The following is a 23754-nucleotide window of genomic DNA, read 5'->3' as shown; positions in this document are numbered from 1 at the left end:
GGCATGTAGACTGGAAAGAAAGAAAGAAAACTGTCACTAGTGGAGATGTATGGAGAAGTCCTAGGACTATTACGTGAGTTCAGCGAGGTATCAGGATACAAGATAAAAATACAAAAAATCACTTAAAATTTTTTAAAATTTCTACATGTAAATCTAAGAAAACATGTATAGGACTTGTGTACTGAAAACTAAATACTAGTTAAAGGAATTAAAGAAGACTTAAATAAATGGAGAGACACATTGTGTTTATGGATTGGAAGACTCAACATAGTAAAGACATCAAATCTCCCCAAAATGATATATAGGTTTACTGCAATTTTGATCAAATCTCAGGAGGACTTTTTGGATACATAGAGAAGATTGTTCTAAAATATGTAAATGGAAAGGAACTGGAATAGCTCAATAACTTGTAAATACTTGAGGTAACAATGGCCAAGAACTTTCCAAAATTAATGAAAGACACTGTATCACAAATCCGGGAAGGTCAGAGTATGCCAAGCAAGATAAATGTAACACACACACACACACACACACACACACCCATGCATATGCATATCATATTCGAACAGCAAAAAGCAGACAAAGAAAATCTTGAATGAACCTAGATGGAAAAAAAACCACCTTACCGAGAGAGGAACAAGAATAAGAATTACACTGGGCTCCTCATCAGAAACCACACAAGCAAGATGAGAGTGGAGTGAAATATTTAAACTATTGAAAGAAAAAAGTCACCAACCTAGCATTTTATATCAGCAACATTATTCTTCAAAGGTGACAGAGAAATACAGACTTCCTCAAAATAGCAAAATTATAGAAGTAAAGAACAGATCAGTGGTGGCCAGATGTTAAGGATTGGGGAGGAAAGTAGGTATGGTTATAAAAGGGCAACATGAAGATCCTTATGGTGATGGAAATGTTCTGCACCTTGGCGGTAACAAGGTCAATGTCCTGCTTGTGACATTATACTGATTTTGCAAGCTGTTACCATTGGAGAGGTTGCGTACAGGATATTCAAGATCTCTCTGTATTATTTCTTCCAACAGCATGTGAATCTTCAATTATCTCAAATAAAAAGTCTAATAGGAAACAACCTCAGTCTGTTCTGGATGGTTTCCTCTTTATCCTGCCCCTGGCATAGATGCTAATAAGTTCTGAGAGGACGGGAGCAGAGGGCACCCCCCCGTGGCAGCGGGCAATAGGCTTCTGCTTCGGTGTCAGGCCCCATCCAGGCTGGCTGCCCACTCCACGGGTGGCTCATCCTATCTTATTTCTTCTTTTTTTTTTTTTTAAATAAATATTTTTATTTATTTATTTGAGAGAGAGAATGAGAGAGAGAGAGCATGAGAGGGGGGAGGGTCAGAGGGAGAAGCAGACTCCCTGCCGAGCAGGGAGCCCGATGTGGGACTCGATCCCGGGACTCCAGGATCATGACCTGAGCTGAAGGCAGTTGCCTAACCAACCGAGCCACCCAGGCGTCCCCCAATCTTATTTCAATGGTGCTTGGAGGGGCTGCAGATGTTGACCTGGCTTTCACGTAGCATCCTGGTATCTATCTGCTAACATGTGGTAGTGATAGAACCCCTCATTCCAGCCACAGTACCTACAGAGGCCAGAGGCTCCCCTCCACTTACATCAGTGACCTGCTCTAGAGACTTGGGAGAATTTGAGTGCCCTGGCCCACAACTTCAACCGCACATAGAGCTAGCTCTCTCCACCCCCACTCCTGCCTAGAGCCACTGTGCCAGCAGTCCTCATGGATACCTGCCAGTTCTCACATCAAAATGGCATGGTTGGGGGGGGGAGGGGACATTGCCCTGAGATTTGCTGTTTCCTGGTCCAAATCCTGGTTCTCGGTGTCTATTTTCCAAACTGCACGCTTAAAAGGGGTTCCTTCATGTCTGCATTCACCCGGACCCGGTCTCAAGAGAAACGGGTTGGCTCTACATGGGTGATTGTGAATTTCTCCATTTGCCATCAAAATCAGCAGTTTTCCAACGTAAGAAATAAGAATATGCTACTTGTTATTCAGCTTCTGAAACATCTTCGTTTCCCCAGGGCAATCGGCAACTTCTATCCAACTTATCCAGGCTGAGGGGAAATACGTTTGGGTAAACAAGCGGAGGGATTGAAAGAACCTAGCAAAAAGGACAAAGTACACCAATTAATTCATTGGTGGGTGGGGATTACACCAGTAAAGTACCCGGTATCGGATCAAGGGTACAAATCAGCAATGCTCCCGCCTCACCGTCCCTCAGAGAGCATGCAGGGCTTCAGCTATGAGTGCTACCTACGACTTGCCTTTCAAACATAAACCCTGCCAGGGACCTCAAGACTGAAGAGGCTCTTTGGGAATACATACTAATGTGAATGTTTTCATGTTTCTTAAAGAGAGAGGAAGGAATACGTAAGGAAAAAAAAAAAAAAGAGGAAAACCTTGAACACAAAACCTGAGGGAAATGGGCCATTTGCAAGCCCTTGTCTTAATTTTATCTTGACAATAAGGCTTTCCTTTTCCTTTCCTCTGTGCTGTCCTCCAACTTCCCGGTATCTTTCACCGCGCACTGAACCTCTGTTTCCACGTGGACGCTTCTTGATGCTTTTGCGCTGCGCACACAAAGGTCCTTTTCAGAAGCTCCGGCAAGATACTTGTTTGGTGCTAACCAGCTGCTTGCTAAGTCACCTCACATCCTGGTGCACAGGGCGCTGTAGATCGTTCACGTTGCGAATTCCCTATGAAAATCCAAGCCGGTGTCCCCTTGGTCAAAGATTTCAAACACAAGAAAATCCTTTGTGTGAACAGGAAACTGATTTGCGTACTTACTGTTAACTAGACAAACAACTTGTGAGGGAACTGTATTTGTTCTCTTGGCTGCTCTGTTTGTATAAAGAGGCTTAACTGGAAGATTAAAACAAATTCTATCTTAAAATATTGCGCTGTAAAACCCTACACCTGCTCAGAGTTCAAAGGACTGTGATCTTATTACAGGTTGTATAAGCATCAGGAAAATTTTACATGGAAAATGGTTCAGAGTAACGAACCTGGAGGTCCAAGGCAAATCCTCCCCCAAGTCCAAGGTTTCTCGGTCTGGCAAACAGAAAAGAGAAGCCAGTCTTAGCAGCTTCCTGAAGGAAAGCCATCTAGACTGATAGTGTGAAGCATTTTGGAAACTTCCAAAATACTGGTAATGAGAGGAGCTGATGAACTTCAAAGAGTAGGGAAAACATGAAGTCATTTTTGCATTCCGTGTCAGAAGCCAACTTAGGATTTTGCTAATTCCAGCAATAATTGTGGTCAGGAACAGTTGCTGCTTCCTCACCTATGTGGTGATTACCCTTCTTTTCTATCAAAGATGAGTGTAGGCTGAGAAAAATAGAAGATAGGAAACGTAGGAGAGGTTTTAGAGGCACGAGAGGCGGTTCAAGCTGTCACCATGACTGAAACTTTCTGAGAAACCACCCACATGCAAGATAACATTAACATAACCCAGGTGTGCAGCGGGCGATGCAGGGAGAGACCCATTCACCTACGTGTGAAGAAAGTGCTGTTTTTGTTAACGATCTACAGTTTTCGAACTAATGACCTAATGCTGTGCAGGATGAATAGACCACCTCTTAGAGATTGGTTGGGTTTATTTTTTTAACCTAGAGCAGGAAATGCTCTTTCTGAGCTCCGTCCCTCTCCTGAAGCTGCTCTGGGCACTCTGCCAAGGATTGCTCACCAGGGCCCTATTGTTCTTTTTTGATCTTCTCCAATCCTTTTGCCTTATGCTCTCACTTCTTTTCTCACTTTTAAGGTTCCTCCTGCATGTTAGGTAATAGAAGTGACCTGTGTGCCTTGGCTGCCTGCTCAGAGGAGGGAAAGATACCACTTGGGCAGATTTAAAAAAAATAAGTTGTTGGCTTAGTCCTCAAGGTAGAGGAACACATAAAAATCCACTATAAGGCAAGAGTGGATTGGGAATTCATGGGGCTCTGGGCTGACTGTGTTTCTCTTAGATGAAACAACTAGTCTTTGGGAGCTTGAGTTCTTCCTGTGGATCCTTCTTGTGTGGTGAGCAAATAGGTGGGTCTCTCACGGGCCCAATGCCACAGAGTCCCCAGTGGCAGTTTAAAAGCTCTGGTCCCTTACATAACAAGGTACTCAAGATCCTGCTAAATTAGGCTCTGGTGTTTTTTCACTGAAAGAGTATTGTCTTCATCACTTTCCAGAGAAATTTTCTTTACAACAGCTCTGAAGTTTAAGCCTCTTGGCAGTTTCTTGTCAGTTTTAACAGAGGTTTCACATAAGCCAGACTCAGAAACACATTCATTATTCAGTTCTGTCCCTCAAGCTCTCTCTCTCTCTCGGAATACCTGTTCGGCTTCTGAGTAACTAACTGAGTTCACTTTTAAATCCAGTTAAAATCTCCCCAAAATAAAACTCGCAGGGGTTTAGCTCAGGTAGGTGGGATCACAGCTGTTAAGTGGAAAGTCACCTGTCGCAGTCTTCCTCGCTGTTACTACAAAAGACACCGCGCTGTGTGAGCTGCTCTCCAGAACGCACCCTCCACACATCAGCACGTTGCCCACTCATCCATCGCCTGCTGGTTCAGCAGATGGCGGAGCCCCCAGGTTCAAATTTCGATTGCACCACTTGCTACCTGTGTTACTTTGGGGATGGTTCCTTTTACCTCCCCTAGCCTTGGTTTCTGGCTTAGTGCCATGCCAAACAGTCTTATCTGGTCTTCCTTTCTGGGTTTTCCTTTGGAGTCAGAGGCCATTTCCAGCTAGACTGAGAAAGACAAAGCATTGCCACGCAACTCACAAAGAATTAATGCCTGTTCCTTGACCCTCCCTTTATAAGATTTCCTATTTCCTGCTGCAGCTGCTGAAATTAGGGGTCCACTGACATGAACAGTTATTATTGACTCATTTCTCATCTTCCTGTGATGTCCACAACACTTATTTTATATATTTATACATTTTTATATTTTTATTTGTTACATATATTTATATATACATGTGTCTATTTTTATCTATATTTACCTATATAGATGTCCATAGGTGGATATAGAGAGAAAATAGTTAATATGTCATGATGAAAACTTAATGCTTTCTCTATGAATAAATGACACTTACTTAATGGAAACCAGACAGCATACACGATTTTTAAAATGAAGATGGACATACCTGGACCCACAAATGCATGACTTAGCAAAATAGTTTGCAATGCCGAAATTGCACACCAAAATGACCAAATGACTTTAATGGAAAGATTTCACGTTTTGAACTGGGATGTTCCCTTGCCCATTACATTTCCCTATCAATACTGTTCAATGATGAACCCAGAGAGGCCTGATACTCCAAGCTGAAGGAAGGTCAAGTTGTCTTTCTGGTTTGTGACACTTATCAGATGTTTCCTTATGTCATGTGTCAAAGGCTATTTTTATGCAGACTCAGAAGTCTTTTGTTCCTAAAGAATAGTACAACAAAATCCGGATACAAAATGACTTAGAAAACATTCAAAGTATAAAAACTGGTAACAGTAGCTCTTTCATATGGTCATAGTGGGTTTTAAATGACATCATATATATTACATACTGAGCACAAAGCCTAGTACATGCTAAGTACTCAGCAAATATTAGCCACTGTCATTTTGCCAAAGCGTAAAAGGGCACTTTGAAATCTCATAGAGACTGCCACTAAACTAAAATATGCAACGTTGCTTATAAATATGTATTGATGATAAGGGTCTGCTGTCTTTTATCATCATATCATCATAAAACATCTGTCATCGAAGGGATCCCTAGATGTAAGGCCTGAGTCAGGGAATTGGGAGTCTGTGAATGACCAGGGGAGTACTCTTCAGGAGGAACATGTAAAGGGATGAGGAAAGTAAGATAGGGAAGGGGTAAAAGCAGAGCACGGATATGGTCTCAGGTCCAGTCTAGTCTGGAAGCTTAAATCACACCACAGAGCAGTTGCCCCCTTGGAGCAAAGGGGCTGGCCTTTTGTGTTCCAATATCCATCAGTCATTTGCTGAGGACCACATCTCCTTCCCTCACAGGAAAAATAGGGCATAATCTGTAGAACAAGGCAGCCCCTTTCAGCTGAGGGCAATTCTCCAGGAAAGGGGAGGCATCTGTGAGCCTTTAGCAGCTGAGGCATGAGTATAATGACCAGGTATGGTAGGTTGTTTGCAAAAATTAGCTTTTCGTGTGCAAAAAATTATTTTCCTCTATGTCCATGCTCCTTTCAATATGACTGCAGCTCCCTGCCCTTTTTATCTGGACTGGCTTTATGATTTATTTTGACCAACAATATATAGTGGAAGTGACACTGTGCTGGTTCTAATCCTAGTAAGAAGAAAAAGCCTGGTAAGCCTCCACATGCTCTCTTGGAACTCTGATCCTACCCCATGAATGAGCCTGTGATGGTCTGCTAAATGATAAAAGACAACTGCTCCAGCCAACAGCCTGCCAGCCAATCACGAGACATGTGGGTGGAGCAGCCAGCTCACCGTCAACACTCAGGCTGAAAACAGACACATGAGTGAGCCCAGCTGAGATCAGCCAAGCTTGGACAGATCAGCAGAATTTCCCAGCTGACTGGAAGGCTTTGGAACAAGAGTAAATGGTGATTGTTTAAAGCCACAAGCTTCAGGGCAGGGAGTTTTTTGGTTTTTTTTTTAAAGATTTTATTTATTTATTTGACAGAGAGAGATACAGCGAGAGAAGGAACACAAGCAGGGGGAGTGGGAGAGGGAGAAGCAGGCTTCCCGCTGAGCAGGGAGCCCGATGCCGAGCTCGATCCCAGGACCCTGGGATCATGACCTGAGCCGAAGGCAGATGCTTAACAACTGAGCCACCCAGGCGCCCCAGGGCAGGGAGTTTTTAAAACAACAATAAATAACTGATACACTCAACAGAGGGAACCTGAACAGAAATATGGACTTAATGTAGGTGATCGAGCATTCTAAAGCAATTAATTCCTATAATCATGCTCGGAACTGTTCTTCTCAGGGGAGCTTTTTTTTTTTTTTTAGAGATTTATTTTTAAAGAGAGAGGTGTGGGGAGGGAGAATCTCAAGCAGACACCCCACTGAGTGTGGAGCTGGACATGGGGCTCAATCTCACAACCCCGAGATCATGACCTGAGCCAAAATCAAGAGTTGGATGCTTAACTGCCTGAGCCACCCAGGCGCCCCTCAGGGGAGCTTTTTAAAGAAATCATTGCTTCTGTGACTTTTTAGAATAATATAAAAACCTGATCTGTCATAATCAGGCCATTCTTCTCAATAAACATCGAATTCAACCCTACAGTCTTGTTTAATTCCTGTCTAGCCTGAAGGATAACTTATCTAGATTTGAAATCAGCTTTTGTCTAAGGACATGGGTTTCATCTTGGTCATTAAAGAAGTCCACATGAGGTGTACTCAGATAAAGAATTTCGGCATTGGAGGACTGGCTCCCCCATTTTTTATTTGTCTAATTCAGCAAATAACCTGTCTGAATCCATTTTCCTGTGTGCTAAATGAGGATAATATTCCGTATCTATGGAGACAATGTGTCAAGACGCTCAAATGAAGTATCAGTGTGAAAGTCTAGACAAAGTGCAAAGTGTTCCACAAACAGAAGTGAATTCAAGGGGACCTAATCTGTATAACCTCCCCAGAAACTCTGGAATGAAAGGATAAACAACTAGGAGTCCTTGTGGTGTAAAGGTCTTGAAACTTCCTGAGATACATGTGAAGTCAATTTTGAAAGACATTTTCTAAATTTGAGGCTTTGTCATTATATTCCCTACACAGTGATGTATGGTGGGTCTCCAAATTCTCACTCTGAGAAGGAGGACATCTAAGATGTGCCTCAGCAAGGGACTCTGATTGATCATGAGCAGGCAGTAGCCCAATAGGTGAAGCCCAAAATAATTCTGACCTGACCTTGAAATATTTGTTCTAAATTCTTCAACAGAGGGAACAATAAAATGGAAAATCCTGGTTACATATTGAAGGCCTAAACAAAAGAGTTGGCTTCCCAGTTCCAGTTGGCTAACTAAATACTAGATTTACTCCCATTTAAAAAAAAAATCCCATTAAAATGACAGAATTTTATATATACATATAAAAGATGGGAGTTTATATATAAAATATATATAAGAGTAAATCTTAGAGTGGCAAATTTGAAAGAGACACCATCAACTGTATCTCTGGAAGATACTCAGCAATTCAGACCAGACTGAAAGTAAAACCTGAAAACTAAGGAAGTCACAGTCTCATATAGAAGCAAGAGAAGGTCAAACACAGTGTGTTTTCCCAACTGTGCCCCAGAATACTCCAAAGAGCAGCAACAGTGGGAACTAGGGGAAAGAGCAGGATGAAGGCCGTTGGTGAGGTGACTAATTAAGAATGATAAACATTTATATCAGTATCCACCCACGTCCCTGTCGTCATGAAGGCAGTGGTTACTTCTTAGAGCTACAGACTCTTGATTGGTCTGCAGATTCAAGTTGAGGCATAGGAAATTCCGGAGTAGCGGAGGCTGGAGTAGCAGAGCAATACTACAGGCAGCCTGTGGTTACCGGAGTGACCGGGACTCCTGGCACTATGGTCCCATACACGCTCCCCATCTCCCCATGTAAACTGCTGGAGCCAGGCTCCTGTACCCAAACCCTGTTTCAATGTTACATGAGCAGTGACTTTAATTCTGGCAAGGACTCACATCTGCAGCTGGGAACAGACAACCTGAATGTCTACATATTTGAGAAAGACCAACAGAAAAGACATCAAATATAATTTTGTAAAATAATAATAATCACAAAGTTCTAAACTCAACAAGTAGGAGGAAAGAGGCCCTGGGGAAATGATGGAATCACAGCAAATTCAACTATCAAATTAGATAAACATAGGAAATTAAACTGCCAAATAAACATAATTAATTTCTTCAAGTTGGTTGGAAGGGATATTGTGTTCAAAAGGAAAGAATAGATTCCAATGAAAAAACAAGGGATATCACTGAAAATATGATCAAAATATGATGGCCCAAATAGCAAAATGTACATAGCTGGGAGTCAAAAATCATCGGAAGATAGAGACAAGTAATTCCCCTGCCATGTGGTTTGGAAAGATATAGAGGTGGACAATGTGGAGGGAAACTTAAGGAACATGAGGAAGAAGAGATCTGGAAGAAGAATCATCCAGTTAGTAGCAATCCTAAAAACCAAGCAACCCAGAAGCGTGACAATGGAGGGGAAGAAACACACTTATCAGATCTTTAGGTGAAAAGCCCCAAATTAAAACAACAACAACAAAACACGCAAGGCTCAACCTGGTCAATTTTCAGATCCCAGACCATAAAGAGACTATCCGTGAACACCTCAGAGAGACAAAGAGTATACCAATAAGAAAAAAGAATCAGATTAACACTGAACTTATCTGAAAATAGGGTTGCTAGAAAACAAAGGAACCATATCATCACAATTCTGAAAGCCAACTGAACCTAGAATTCCATATCTAGCCCAGCTCTCACGGAAAGATAAAAATAATGGTTCCTCAAGATGTTAAGAATAGAGCTACCCTATGACCCAGCAATTGCACTACTAGGTATTTACCCCAAAGATACAGATGCAGTGAAAAGAAGGGGCATGTGCACCCCAATGTTCATAGCAGCAATGTCCACAATAGCCAAACTGTGGAAGGAGCTGAGATGCCCTCAACAGAGGAATGCATAAAGAAGATGTGGTACATATACACAATGGAATGTTATTCAGCCATCAGAAACGATGAATACCCACCATTTGCACTGACATGGATGGAACCGGAGGGGATTATGTTAAGTGAAATAAGTCGAGCAGAGAAAGACAATTATCATATGGTTTCATTCATATGTGGAACATAAGCAATAGCATGGAGAATCATAGGGGAAGGGAGGGAAATCCAAAGGGGAAGAAATCAGAGAAGGAGATGAACCATGAGAGACTATGGACCCTGAGAAACAATCTGGGGGTTTCAAAAGGGAGGAGGTTGGGGGGAGGGTGTAACAGGGTGATGGGTATTGAGGAGGGCACGTGCTGTGATGAGCACTGGATGTTATACATAACTAATGAATCATTGAACACTACATCAAAAAGTAATGATGTATTATACAGTGGCTAACCGAACATAATTTAAAAAGAAGATATAGTATATACATACAATGGAATATTATTCAACCATAAAAAAGAATGAAATCTTGCCATTTGTAACAATATGGATGAAGCTACAGAGTATAATACTAAGCGAAATAAGTCAGCCAGAGAAAGACAAATACCGTATGATTTCACTCCTATGTGGAATTTAAGAAACAAAACAAATGAACATGGGGGGAGGGGAAGAAAGAGACAAACTAAGAAACAGATTCTTAACTATAGAGACCAAACTGATGGTTACCAGAGGGGAGGTGGTTGGAGGGGGGCCTGGGGATTAAAGAGTACACTTATCATGACGAGCACTGATAATGTATAGAAATGTTGACTCACTATATTGTACATCTGAAACTAATATAACACTGTGTGTTAACTATACTGGAATTAAAATTAACATTAAAAAAAAGAACAAGGTAAATATTTGGGAAGCACGTACTTGTATCCTTACTCAGAAAAGGTACCATTGAAAAAACCCATTCTAAAAGAATATATGAATATCACAATGAATAAGTTTCATTTCATACACGTAGAGATAACAGTATTATTAACAGTAAGAGAATATACATTCTTTTTAAGTTCCATGAATATTTTCAAAAATTGGTCATGTATTAAGTTGACATAAACGCATATATACAAACACTCTATACATTTCAAAATGGAGAATTTATTTCAGCTACATTTTTCTAACCCTCATGCCTAGTAAATGAATAACAAAAGAAGAGAAAAAAATTAAGTATCTTTCTATAATACATCCTGAGTAAATCCCAAGTAAAAATCAAAAGTATAAACAAGTCAGAGTTGAATGACAAGGAGAACGTGACCTATAGGATGTGGCCAAAGCAATATGCATGAGAAATTCAGAGCCTTAAAAAGATTTATGACAACATTAAAATTGAAAATAATCTAAGTATCACATTAAGAAACTTATTAGAGGAAAAATACAAATAAATTAGGAATACAAGAAGATAGTATAAAACAGAATACCAACAATTAGGAAATAAAGACTTGATTAGTGACACAAACCAGTGTTGTCTTTTTGAAAGGCAAATTAGTGAAACCTTCAGCAAATATAAAAATGGGTAAGATGTCAACACCTCTGGAAAGATAGGCACAGATGAATGACAAGGATCTTATAAACTGAGCTAAGAGGCTTGAAATGCATTTTGAAAGCCATGGGAGAGTCATTATAGGGATTCTTAAAGAGAGGAATGACATGGTCAGATTTGCAGTTTTGAAAGAAATCCCTCTTAAGCAATGTGGAAAGAAGACCAGAAAATGAAGTCAGAGATTCCAGCAAGTGGGTTTTGCAGGGACCTGAATAAAACAGTGCCAGTGGGGATAGAAAGTAGCAGAAGGAGTCAAAAAAGATTCAAGAATGAATAAAATATAGGTTTTGATGACTAACTGGATGGTAAGTAAAAGGGAGACAGAGGAGAAACCGGTTTGCAGGCAAAAATGAGGATTTCATGTTTGGACGTGTTGAAATTGAGGTCATCCAGGCAGAGATGGGCTGTCAAACATTCAGGTACACAGCTCGGAGGAGGTCTCAATTAGATAAATAAGTTTGGTTTAAACTGGGTCCAAGTTTAACTAATTGTAGGTCCAAGAATAGATTTGGTGCCAATTCTGAGCAGTCTGTCTGTAGTGGTAGACTGAAGACATGTGCTTGAAAGGACTATGAGGCCAAGTCAGGGTTAAGCAGGAACGAGCACCAGGAGAAATCATCCATGTGTGCCATGAGCACAGGAGAAAGGTGTGGTGGCTGCATGTATCAATTGACTTCACTGCTTTATAACTCCATCCACAAGAATTTCAGCTGGAAGAGTTGTTAGTAACCATGCTGGGGTTAACTGTCGTCATTTTTATTAATAAAGAACTCCTATCCACTGCCTTTTGCCTTTTATCCAAGCCTTGAATATTTTAGATCCCGTAACTATAGCTCTAAATGAATTTCCAGAATAAATGCTTTCTTTGGCTATCCTCAAAATACTTCATTGATTTTTTTTTTCGCCATCCACTAAAGTCAGAAATAGCCTACTATCCTTATTAAATTTAAATTAGGCTAAAAATTGGTGTGCTAATGTTGAGTTCTTAGGGATGAGATGGCCCAAATCAAAAGTGGGAGAAAACTTTCATACATATCCTAGAACACAAAGTCAAACTGATCATTACAGTATTCCAGAATCTTAATATGTTTCTCATGAACGGGGAAATATTTTTATTGTATTATGCTGTCATGGAGAAAACCCTGTACCAGAGGTCAGAAAGCATAGATTTGACTCTGTAGTATATCAATAACTTCTACAAGACTTTGAGTTAGTTAACTGGTTGTTGGGATAACCAACTCATCCCCTTGTGCCTCAGCACTGAAAGCATTGCAGCTCAGGGCAAATCATGATGGTTGGTTGGTCACCATATTAGTTGCTATCTCTGAACCTTAATTTCTTCATTTATAAAAATGTGATGGCTAGAATGAATGATCTATAAAATCTGTTAGGTCTAAAATTCTAAAGACAGGTATATTATATATACAAAAAAGGTGGCTGCTTGCATAATAACAGTCTTCCCTGAACCAGGAGGACAATCTATTCAAATATACTGCCTTTGCTATAAAACACATTTTAGATCATTAAGATTCAATTCAACGAAGTTATACAGATGAGTTACAACTTCACCATCTAACAGAGCAGGATTAACATTTTTCCAGAATCTAAAGCTTAGGAGAAACTAGGAGATGCAGAAGCAAGGGGCAATGCTTGGGCCGGGAAAGTGCACATTTTGAGACGAAGAGGCTTTCACTTCTCAGTCCTGGCCCAGCCAACGTCAGGTTTCTTTCCTTCATTCCGTGGCCATCAACAGCAAAGGTCCTGAATAGAGATCAGCCTCCAATAAATGAAAGCAGGGCTTTGTGAAGCCATGAACACAGGATGCAGTGAACTGGTTAGTACAGGGCTGGTCAAATAAAAAGGAAGTTTTCTCTAGCTAAGACCAAGAGGTTGCTTATCTCTACAACTGTCAGTACTGAGTCACTCAGAAAGAGAGCAGGTCCAGAAGAGTGTATGCGGTTGTTTCCCCGACCCCCTCCCATGAACAACCACTTTCAGACAATTCTGTTCTGGGACACAAGCCGTTCTGAGTTGGGCCATCTGAATTTCACTAGCATCATCAATCTGGGAGGATTTCACAGCACCAAAAGAAAACTGACCTCTTCCTTTCTGATAAAGAGCTCACCAAATCCTAAAAAAGCTTTCTATAGAAAAAAATAATAATAAAATAAAACTAAATATCAGGCATTAGGACCCTACGGTTCCTGCCGCACAGCCACTGACTTGTTGAGTCAGCCTAATAATGGACATTGAGTCAGATGTTCTTATGTGAACATCTCCAGCAGCAAAACAAAAACTATAAGGTCTCGTTAAGGCTCTCAATTGTGGTGAAATGTACCCTTCAAAGAATGGGGGTTGGATTCAGAGATGCATCTAATTCCAGGAAGAGATAAACATAATATAATAATTAGGTGGCAGGAAATTAAAATTTTAGTACACAGAAGACAAAAGCTAACAGTAATTTTTTGTCCACTGAGAATGATACAGAAAGTGGGTTTAAGTTTATCATTTTCTCTCCTGCTTATAAAAATAGCCTCCTACATCCCACACAACAAACTCCAAAGTCCCTGGACTGGTAGTATTCAAGATTCACCACTGCTCATTCCACTTCAGATTTCTCATCTCATCTCCCATTTCTGAGCTCAAATCTTGCTCTCTAGATATTCTGCTTTTTTTTTTTTTAAGATTGTATTTATTTATTTGAGAGAGAGAGAGAGTGAGCACAAGCAGGGGCAGAGGGAGAAGCAGACTCCCCGCTGAGCAGGGAGCCCGACAAGGGGCTCGATCCCAGGACCCTGAGATCATGACCTGAGCCGAAGGCAGACACTAAACCAACTGAGCCACCCAGGCGTCCCCTCTAGCTATTCTGTTGTAATCATCATTTCCCAAGTACTCTTATGCCTTTCCTTCTCTGTTCTTCACTTGTACAATGCCTTCCACCTGGACTGCCTCCCCACCTCCATCTTCCTCTCAGAATCCCATTTATCCTCCAGTGCCTGAGTTTTCACAAAATCTTTCCTGAGTTCTCCAGCCCTCCGTGATTTCTCTTGCTTCTAAATTGCTACAGCACATATTTAAAAGCCAACATTAGGTACTTAATAAACTCATGTGTTAGCTGTTTTTTCACACACATGTGTCTTGCCTCCCAACTAGATGCTTGTATCTTTGAGGACTGGGACTTTTATACTTTCATTTCCCCTCACTACTATTAAATGGGGACAGTGCAATTTACTGAGCTCCTGGATTAAGTACCAAGACCATGTCCTTCCCTTGAGATGAGGAGACTTGCCCACTGGTCTGAAACAATTTAAAGGAAGAATAATTAAAGCTGGAGGGATAATAATAGACTCCAGAAGGGTAATAATAGATAACAGATAGATAATAATACCAGACTCCAGAAAGATTCTAAAATTCTAAAATTAGATACAAGCCACTTCTCCTAGGCCAAACAAAAAATAGGATGGAAAATCTGGGTTTATATGACAATAACCATTGACTAAGAAATGGAAATATTTAGTCAAGGAATCTATTGGGTTGTTATTATGTCAAACACTGATTCAGAGGTATTATTAATTTTTTTTTTTTAAGATTTTATTTATTTGCGAGAGAGAGAATGAGAGACAGAGAGCATGAGAGGGAGGAGGGTCAGAGGGAGAAGCAGACTCCCTGCTGAGCAGGGAGCCGGATGCGGAACTCGATCCCGGGACTCCGGGATCATGACCTGAGCCGAAGGCAGTTGCTTAACCAACTGAGCCACCCAGGCGCCCCGGTATTATTAATTTTTTGTAGTGAATAAGCATAGTCAACTAGTGTTAGAGGAAAATCAGATTGAGGGCTTTATTGCAAACCAAGCCAGAGCTAAAGTAAGTTCAATTTCCTGCCTTCACTTTTATTCTTAAATTTATCTTCACAAGAGACTGTGTTTTGGCAGAATCATTGAGTGTATTTATTGCAAGATGGAGAGAAAATTAGAAGCTGCAAGCAGATGATGAAATTTGTTCAATGACTGTTAGAAATTTTTACTTGAGACATGAAGAACATTAAAGAGATAGAAACTTTATAAATGAACCTTCTCAACCTTCTGAGAGGGGCTCATTATGAGGTATGTTGTTTCACCTAGAGCCCCATAAAGATCCCATATATCTTCCTTTTTCTCTTGTTTTCCCTTTATTTTTAGTATCTCATTTTCTATAAGACATATGGAGCTGTGCTGCAAAGCAAAAATAAACTTAATATGTAAGCTCAGTAGCACAAAATGTAAAACAGAATTACCAGTGAGAAAGAATTGTTCAAAAGGAAAGGAACAAAATGACCAGCAAGAAAGAATCACTTTCACAAAGGCACACATGACAGAACTTTTTTAAAGACTTTTCTTTTTGTTTTTTTTTTTAATTTTTTTTTTTTTAAGATTTTTTATTTATTTTTTAGAGAGCGAGCGAGAGAGAAACAGCATGAGAGGGGAGAGGGTCAGAGGGAGAAGCAGGCTCCCCGCTGAGCCGGGAGCCCGATGTGGGACTCGATCCCAGGACCCTGGGATCATGACCTGAGCTGAAGGCAGATGCTTAACCATCTGAGCCACCCAGGCACCCAAAGACTTGATTTTCTATAGCAGTTATAGGTTCACAACAAAATTGATAAAAGGTACAGAGATTTCCTATACCTCCTGCCCCCACACATGCATAGCCTTTCCCATTATCAACATTATCATTCACTGGAATGATACTTATTTTTTAACCAAGGAAGAACCTACACTGACACTTCACAATCACTGGAGGTCCATAGTTTACTTTAGGGTCCACTCTTGGTGTTGTACATTTTATGGGCTTGGACATATGTATAATGACATGTATCTACCATTCTTGCTGTCCTAAAAATCGTATGTTCTACCTAGTCATCTCTCCCTGCCCCCTCTCCCCACCAGCAGTCATTGACCTTTTACTGTCTGGGTAGTTTCCTCTTTACCAGCATATCATATAGTTGGAATCATAGTATATAGCCTCTTCAGATCAGCATCTTTCACTTAGTAATATACATTTAATTTTCCTCCGTGTCTTTTCATGGCTTGATAGATCATTTCCTTGTAAAGCCAAAAATATGCTGTTCTCTGGATACACTGCAGTTTATTTATATATTTGCCAACTGAATGACATCTTGGTTGCTTCCAAGTTTTGGCAATTATAAATAAAGCTGCTATAAACAGCCATGTGCAGGTTATATGCGACCATATGTTTTCAACTTCTTTGAGTAAATTCCAAAGAACATGATTGCTGGGTTGTATGGTAAGAGTATGTTTAGTTTTCTAAGAAACCATTAAACTGTTTTTCAAAGTGGTTGTACCATTTTGCCTTTCCACCAGCAATGTATAAGAGTTCCTGTGCCCCACATACTCACCAGCATTTGGTTTTGTCAGTATTCTGGATTTTGGCTATTTAGTAGGCATGTAGTTGTATCTCATTGTTGTTTTGATTTGTATTTCCCTGATGATATATCATATGGAGCATTTTTTCATGTTTATTTGCCATCTGTAAATCTTTTTAGGTGAGGTGTCTATCAAGGTCTTTGGCCCATTATTTAATCAGGTTGTTTGTTTTCTGATTGTTGTGTTTTAAGAGTTCTTTGTATATTCTGGATAACAGTCACTTATCCGATGTATCTTTTACAAATATGTTCTCCCAGTGTATGGCTTGTCTTCTAGTTCCCTCGATATTGTCTTTTGCAGAGCAAAACATTTTAAATTTAATGAAGTCTAGATTATAAATTATTTCTTTCATGGATAGTGTCTTTGGCATTGCATCTAAAAAGGCATTACCATACCCCAGATCATCTAGATTTTTTACTTATATTATCTTACAGGAGTTTTATAGTTTTATGCCTTACATTTAGGTCTATGATCCATTTTCAGTTAATTTTTTTGAAATATGTAAAGTCTGTGTCTAGATTCATTTCTTTGTATATGGATGTCCAGCTGTTCCAGCACCATTTGAAGAGATTATCTTTGCTCCATTATATTGCCTTTGCTCTACTGTCAAAGATCAGTTGATTATATTATAGGAGTCTATTTCTGACCTCTCCATTCTATTCTACTGATCTATTTGTCTATTCTTTCACCAATACCACACTGGCTTGATTACTGTAGCTTTATACTAAGTCTGTTTTTTTTTTTTTTTTAAAGATTTTGCTCATTTATTTATTTTAGAGAGAGAGAGGAGAAAGAGAGGGAATGAGGGGAGAAGCAAAGGGAGAGGGATAAGCAGACTCCACACTGAGCGCAGAGCCAAGTGTGGGCTCGATCCTATGACTCCGAGATCATGACCTGAGCTGAAATCAAGAGTCAGACGCTCAACCAACTGAGCCACCCAGGTGCCGCTATACTAAGTCTTAAAGTCAGGGAGTATCAGTCTTCTAGCTTCAAAATTGTGTTGGCTGTTCTGGGTCTTTTGCCACTCTGCCTAAAATTTAGAATCAGTTTGCCAATATCTGTTAAAAAAAAACTTGTTAGGGGCGCCTGGGTGGCTCAGTCGTTAAGCGTCTGCCTTCGGCTCGGGTCATGATCCCAGGGTCCTGGAATCGAGTCCCGCATCGGGCTCCCTGCTCGGTGGGAGGCCTGCTTCTCCCTCTCTCACTCCCCCTTGCTTGTGTTCCTGCTCTCGCTGTCAAATAAATAAAAAATCTTAAAAAAAAAGAAAAACAAACTTGTTAGAATTTTGATTAAGATTGCACTGAATCTGTAGATCAAGTCGAAAAGAATTGATATCTTCACAGTATTAAATCTTCCTATCCATAAACGTGGAATATCTCTCCATTTATTTAGTTCCTCTTTGATTTCATACATCAGAGTTTTATAGTTTTCCAAATATAGATCTTGTACATGTTTCATTAGATTTATACCCAAGCATTTCATATTTTGGGGTGCTAATATAAATGGTATTGTTTTTAATTTTTCAAATTCCAATTTTTTTTGCTGGTATATAGGATTTGCAATTGACTTTTTATATTAAACTTATATCCTGCAACCTTACTATAACCACTTATAAATTCTAGGAATTTTTTTTGGGTCATTTCTTTTAGATTTCCTACATAGACAATCATGTCATCTACAAAGAGTTTTATGTCTTCCTTCCCAATCTGTATACCTTTCATTTCTTTTTCTTGTCTTATTGCATTAGCTATAACTTCCAGCACAAGTTGAAAAGGAGTGATGATAGGAGACATACTTGCCTTGTACCTGATCTTAGTGGCAAAACTTTGAGTTTCTCACCACTAAGTGTGATGTTAGCAATAGGCTTTTTGTAGATAGTCTTTATCAGGTTGAGAAAATTGCCCTCTATTCCTAGTTTACTAAGAACTTTTTATCATGATAGGTGTTGGATTCATTGAATGTTTTTTCTGCATCTATTAATATGATTATGTGATTTTTCTTTTTTAGTCTGCTGATGTGATAGATTACATTAATTGATTTTTGAATATTGAATCAGACTTGCATACCTGAGATAAATACCATTTGGTCATGGTATACAATTCTTTTTATCCTTTTCTAGATCGATTTTCAATAACTCTCATGAAAAATAGAATGTCCACAATGCCATAGTAAAGGCTGAGTCAGCCATACCTAAATGAAAATTCCCATAAAAAAAGAAATAGGGCTTTAAGACATATGGCTACCCACAATTAAACTAAGTCTGACATCATTTAATACATTTGTTCTCAGGAGCTCTGTATTCTTTGGTGTCTTCCTCTGATCTTAAACTCCTCCTTCCTCAGGATAGAGAAAGACTTTCTGTCTGCCGTTTCAGTGACAGTTTTTTCAACAGCTGATATTCCTCACCATCTTGTCCTACTAATTTGTCTACCTTTTTAAATGCCCATGTCTACACTAACCCTTTTTCCCTTCCTTATCTGAAAAGAGCTATTGCAGATATTCTGGCCAGTGAACCAAGGGGCCACCTTTTAAATCACTGCCCTTAATTTCTGACTGACAGTCCTCTCCCTCATCTCTTTCAGACTTCCCACAACAATACCTCATCTTCAAGCTCCTAGTCCAATTATGATTTTCTCAGTCTCTAGAAAGACTTATCCTGTACTTAACATAGATCAAAGCCGTTTGACAGGATATCCTACAAATTCTCTTCTTTCTCTCAACATATGCCCATATTTTCACCTTTCCGTTCCCTACCTCTCTCTCTGTAAAGTGCCAGGTATCTTTCCTAAGTGAACCCCATCTCTGCCTCCTAGATTGTCTCTTCCCACTTCTTCATCCATCTGGCTCCATCAGTCATTCCCCTCTCTTACAGCTCACTCAAGTCTTTCTCATCACTCTTTTCTTGTTCTCTGCCTACAACTCAGTATAGGTCTTTCCATTCTTTTATATAAAAATGTTTTCTAATCCTGTGTGATAAGAAAACATTTGAAATTTTAACTCCTAATTGCTTTATACTCACTGGCCTATCCTCCATTTAATTAGCAAAGACATCTTATGTTTATTTCTTCAGAGGAGACATGCTATAAAAATCTTTTAAAAAGAAAATTTGAATTCTTTTTTTAAAAAATATTTTATTTATTTATTTGACAGAGAGAGACACAGCAAGAGAGGGAACACAAGCAGGGGGAGTGGGAGAGGGAGAAGCAGACTTCCTGTGGAGCAGGGAGCCCGATGCGGGGCTGGATCCCAGAACCCTGGGATCATGACCTGAGCTGAAGGCAGATGCTTAACAACTGAGCCACCCAGATGCCCCGAAAATTTGAATTTTCTTTTTTTAAGATTTATTTATTTGACACAGAGAGAGAGAGATAGAGAGAGAGAGAGAAAGCACAAGCAGGGGTAATGGCAGGCAGAGGGAGAGGGAAAAGCAGGCCTCCCACTGAGCCTGGAGCCCAATGTGGGGCTCAATCCCAGGACTCTGGGATCATGACCTGAGCTGAAGGCAGATGCTTAACCAACTGAGCCACCCAGACACCCCAATTCTTAACTTTTCTATTTCAAAAGTCTAAACTAATTGAAATAAATAGCACATAGCAAGAGATTTTGGAGAACACTGATGAGAAAAAGCCACAGACTGGGACAAGATATTCACATAAATATTTCTAACTTAGGACTTATGTCATAATATGTAAGTGTTCATAAAATCAACCACAAAAAGAGTGACATACAAATTATTGGTGATGATGTGGAGCAATAAGAATTCTCATACATGGTTAATGGTAATATGAAATAATCTAAGTATTTTGAAAAACTGGCAGTTTCTTATAAAGTTAAACATAAACCTATTCTATTACCCAGATGTCCCATTCTACATCTTTACCCAAGAGAAATTTAAAAAAAGTCCACAAAGAGACTTGTGTAATAAGAAGCATTACTATAATAAATAAAGACAATACAACTGTCCATCAATAACTGAGTGGGGAAATAAATTGTGGTATATCCAAACAATGGAATACTACTCAGAATTAAAAAAGGAACCAAGTATTGATATACTCAATAATATGGTTGAATCTCAAAAACTTAGTATGTAAGAGAAAAAAACTCAGAAACCAAAAACATACTATCTGATTCTATTTATATCAAGTTGAAGAACAGACAAATCTGATCTATGGTGAGAGAATTTGGAACAGAGGTGGTTTCTGGGATTGGAGAAAGGCAAGGGATTGACTCGACGGGGAAAGTAACTTTCTGGAATGATGGAAATGTTACGTATCTTAATAGAGGTAGGTACTGTATAACCATATGCATTTATCAAAATTCATCCCACTGAAAACTTAAAATCTGTCCATTTTATTGTATGTAAATCATCTCTATTTAAAAAAAAAACTTTAAAAATAAAACTAACTCAAAAGTAGAAAAAAGTGAAAATATATACATGTATATGACATACATTCCCCAAAGATTGCCTCTGGGTTTTTTACTTGTGATATATCTTATCACATAATCAGTGATTCACACCCTTTTTGTAGGTACTTTACAAAGCTTGACAAATTATTGATTCCAAAGTACGTTCTTTTTTTTTTTTAAAGACTTTATTTATTTATTTGACAGAGAGAGAGATAGCGAGAGCAGGAGCACAAGCAGGGGGAGTGGGAGAGGGAGAAGCAGGCTTCCCGCCGAGCAGGGAGCCCGATGCGGGGCTCGATCCCAGGACCCTGGGACCATGACCTGAGCCAAAGGCAGATGCTTAACGACTGAGCCACCCAGGCACCCCTCCAAAGTACATTCTTATAAGCCAAACAGTTTCTTTCTCCAAATAAGAGTCATCAAATTTGGAAGGCTAGCATTGCTTGTTTGAAAGTCTTTTTTTTAAAAATACTTTATTAATTTAAATTCAATTAATTAACATATAGTATGTTATTAGTTTCAGAGAGAGTTCAGTGATTCATCAGTCTTATATAACACCTAGTGCTCATCACATCATGTACCCTCCTTAATGTCCATCAACCAGTTACCTCAACCCCCCACCCCTCTCTCCTCCAGCAACCCTCAGTTTGTTTCCTATGGTTTGTCTCTTATGGTTTGTCTCTCTGATTTTGTCTTGTTTTATTTTTCCCTCTCTTCCCCTATGATCCTCTGTTTTGTTTCTTAAATTCCACATATCAGTGAGATCATAGGATAATTGTCTTTCTCCGACTTGTTTCACTTAGCATCATACCCTCTAGTTCCATCCACATCATTGCAAATGACAAGATTTCATTTTTCTGATGGTTGAGTGGTATTCCATTGTGTGCATATATACCACATCTTCTTTAGTTTTGATATTCACCTTAAAGAATGAGCTTTTTTTCCTTGAAGTCAGAGAGAGGCTTGTAAGAAACAAAGCACGTAAGGCACACATCAGTGTTAGCCATGTCTGCCTGCTCACCACTGCATTACTAATTCTCAGCCCAAAGCACTATGTGCTTGCAAGCATTCAGCATCTGTGCAATAAATGAACAAGCCAGGATGGGTAGAAAAAAGAAGTGAATGGGATTACTGGGAAAGAGAAAAGGGTATAATCCCCAAAGACAGATACTCAGCCAATAAAATAATTAATATTAGACATGTAGTTGTATTATGTCAACCATATTAAGGATTTTGCAACATCGCCACTTGCCTAAATATGTTATGGAAGAGAGCTCCATAATAGGAGAATGCCAAATGCTTTGGTTTAACTATGCATGAATAATTTAAAGTTTGATTTAGGCACTCAGGGCTGAGACATGAATAAGAAGATCTTTCAAGTTCTTATTAAACTTGATAATAAAAAAAATAAACTTGATAATCATATTATGAAGGTACAGGGTTGATAATTTACTCAACTATCATCCTCACAGAAAACATGTTCAGACACATCTAAATTATACTTCAATATTCTCTAGGGCTATCAGGGTGCTAACTGAAGACAAACTTACTTTACCTTGCTTGGGATCTACCAAGATCTCCAGTGTTGGGATGCAGAGGCCCTCCTTTTGCTACACCCCAATCTGTATCAAATTATCTCAAAAGAGATTCCAATTTTTAAAAAAAAAAAAGTTTTTAGAGAAGTATTCTTTTAAATTAGCTCTAGAAAATCCCTTGCATTTAACGCTTTGGGAGAGGTGAAAAGGGGATCTAGATCACTAACGCTATCAAGCTTGGAAAGGCTTGCATGGATGTATTAGAAAGAAAACAGAGGACTGGAAATTTAAACAGCTGGGAAGCGGGGGAGGGGTGGAAATAAATAAAGACAAGAATAAAAGAAGATGGCAGGCCAAAGGAAGACACGTGAAGTAGCCATGGTAATGAGATACAAACACGGCTATGTGACGTAGCCCCGCAGGAGACAGGAGACAAATGGTACTTCATGTTTACTTTATCTTTCCCATTCCTAAGTCCCATTCCTAAATCTGGCTTTATTACCCCTCATCTCAAGGGGAGAATATTGTACTACAGGCCTTCTTTCAGCTGTTGGAATCTCCAAGCCAACTTACTGAGATCCAGCAATGATGCTCAGCCCTGTGTAATTCAACAGGCATCCTTTTTCTTCTCTTCTTCCCAGCTGATGTCTTCAAAATCACTTCCCAAACTAGCTCCTGCAGCAGGGCTCAGCTCAGGCGACAGGCCCAGGGTGAGGCGACACAGGACCCCACTCTTCAAAGAACTCCCCACTTAGCTCTTTTCCACACAGGATCCCATGTTGTATTTGAGGAAAAAAGTTCAAAGGCATTGCCATTAAATTTAGGAAGCCACTCCTTTGGTTGGTTGGTTTGTTGTTGCTGCCTTTTTTTTTTTTTTTTTTGGTAAGGTATATTTTCAGATAAGTAGTTTTAGCTCCATCAATACATTTTTTTAAAATCCAGGTTCTTAAAATTTGTGATATCTAATTAGAACCCCCTCCTTTTCTTTTTTTTTTTTTTTAAAGATTTTATTTATTTATTTGAGAGAGAGAGTGAGAGAGAGAAAGAGCACAAGAGGGGGGAGCGGGAGAGGGAGAAGCAGACTCCCTGCTGAGCAGGGAGCCCGATGCGGGACTCGATCCCGGGA

The 23754-nt window shown here is 39.6% G+C and overlaps 1 long non-coding RNA gene across 1 annotated transcript in view; it reads right to left on the bottom strand.

The window, feature by feature from the left end:
* Positions 1-2472: 2472 nt before the first annotated feature.
* The window catches only part of LOC145722753 (uncharacterized), a 113474-nt gene continuing 92192 nt past the window's right edge, over positions 2473-23754 (bottom strand). The window contains exons 3-4 of the long non-coding RNA XR_014147261.1: positions 3040-3085; positions 2473-2755 (exon numbers count right to left, since the gene is read on the bottom strand). This is a non-coding gene — a long non-coding RNA (uncharacterized LOC145722753). The remainder of the gene's footprint in view (positions 2756-3039; positions 3086-23754) is intronic.

The sequence above is a fragment of the Leptonychotes weddellii genome, chromosome 7, assembly GCF_054177405.1.
Source record: "Leptonychotes weddellii isolate Sample4059 chromosome 7, ASM5417740v2, whole genome shotgun sequence".
NCBI classification, from domain to species: Eukaryota; Metazoa; Chordata; class Mammalia; order Carnivora; family Phocidae; genus Leptonychotes; species Leptonychotes weddellii.
This window is presented reverse-complemented; position numbering and strand designations above follow the sequence as displayed.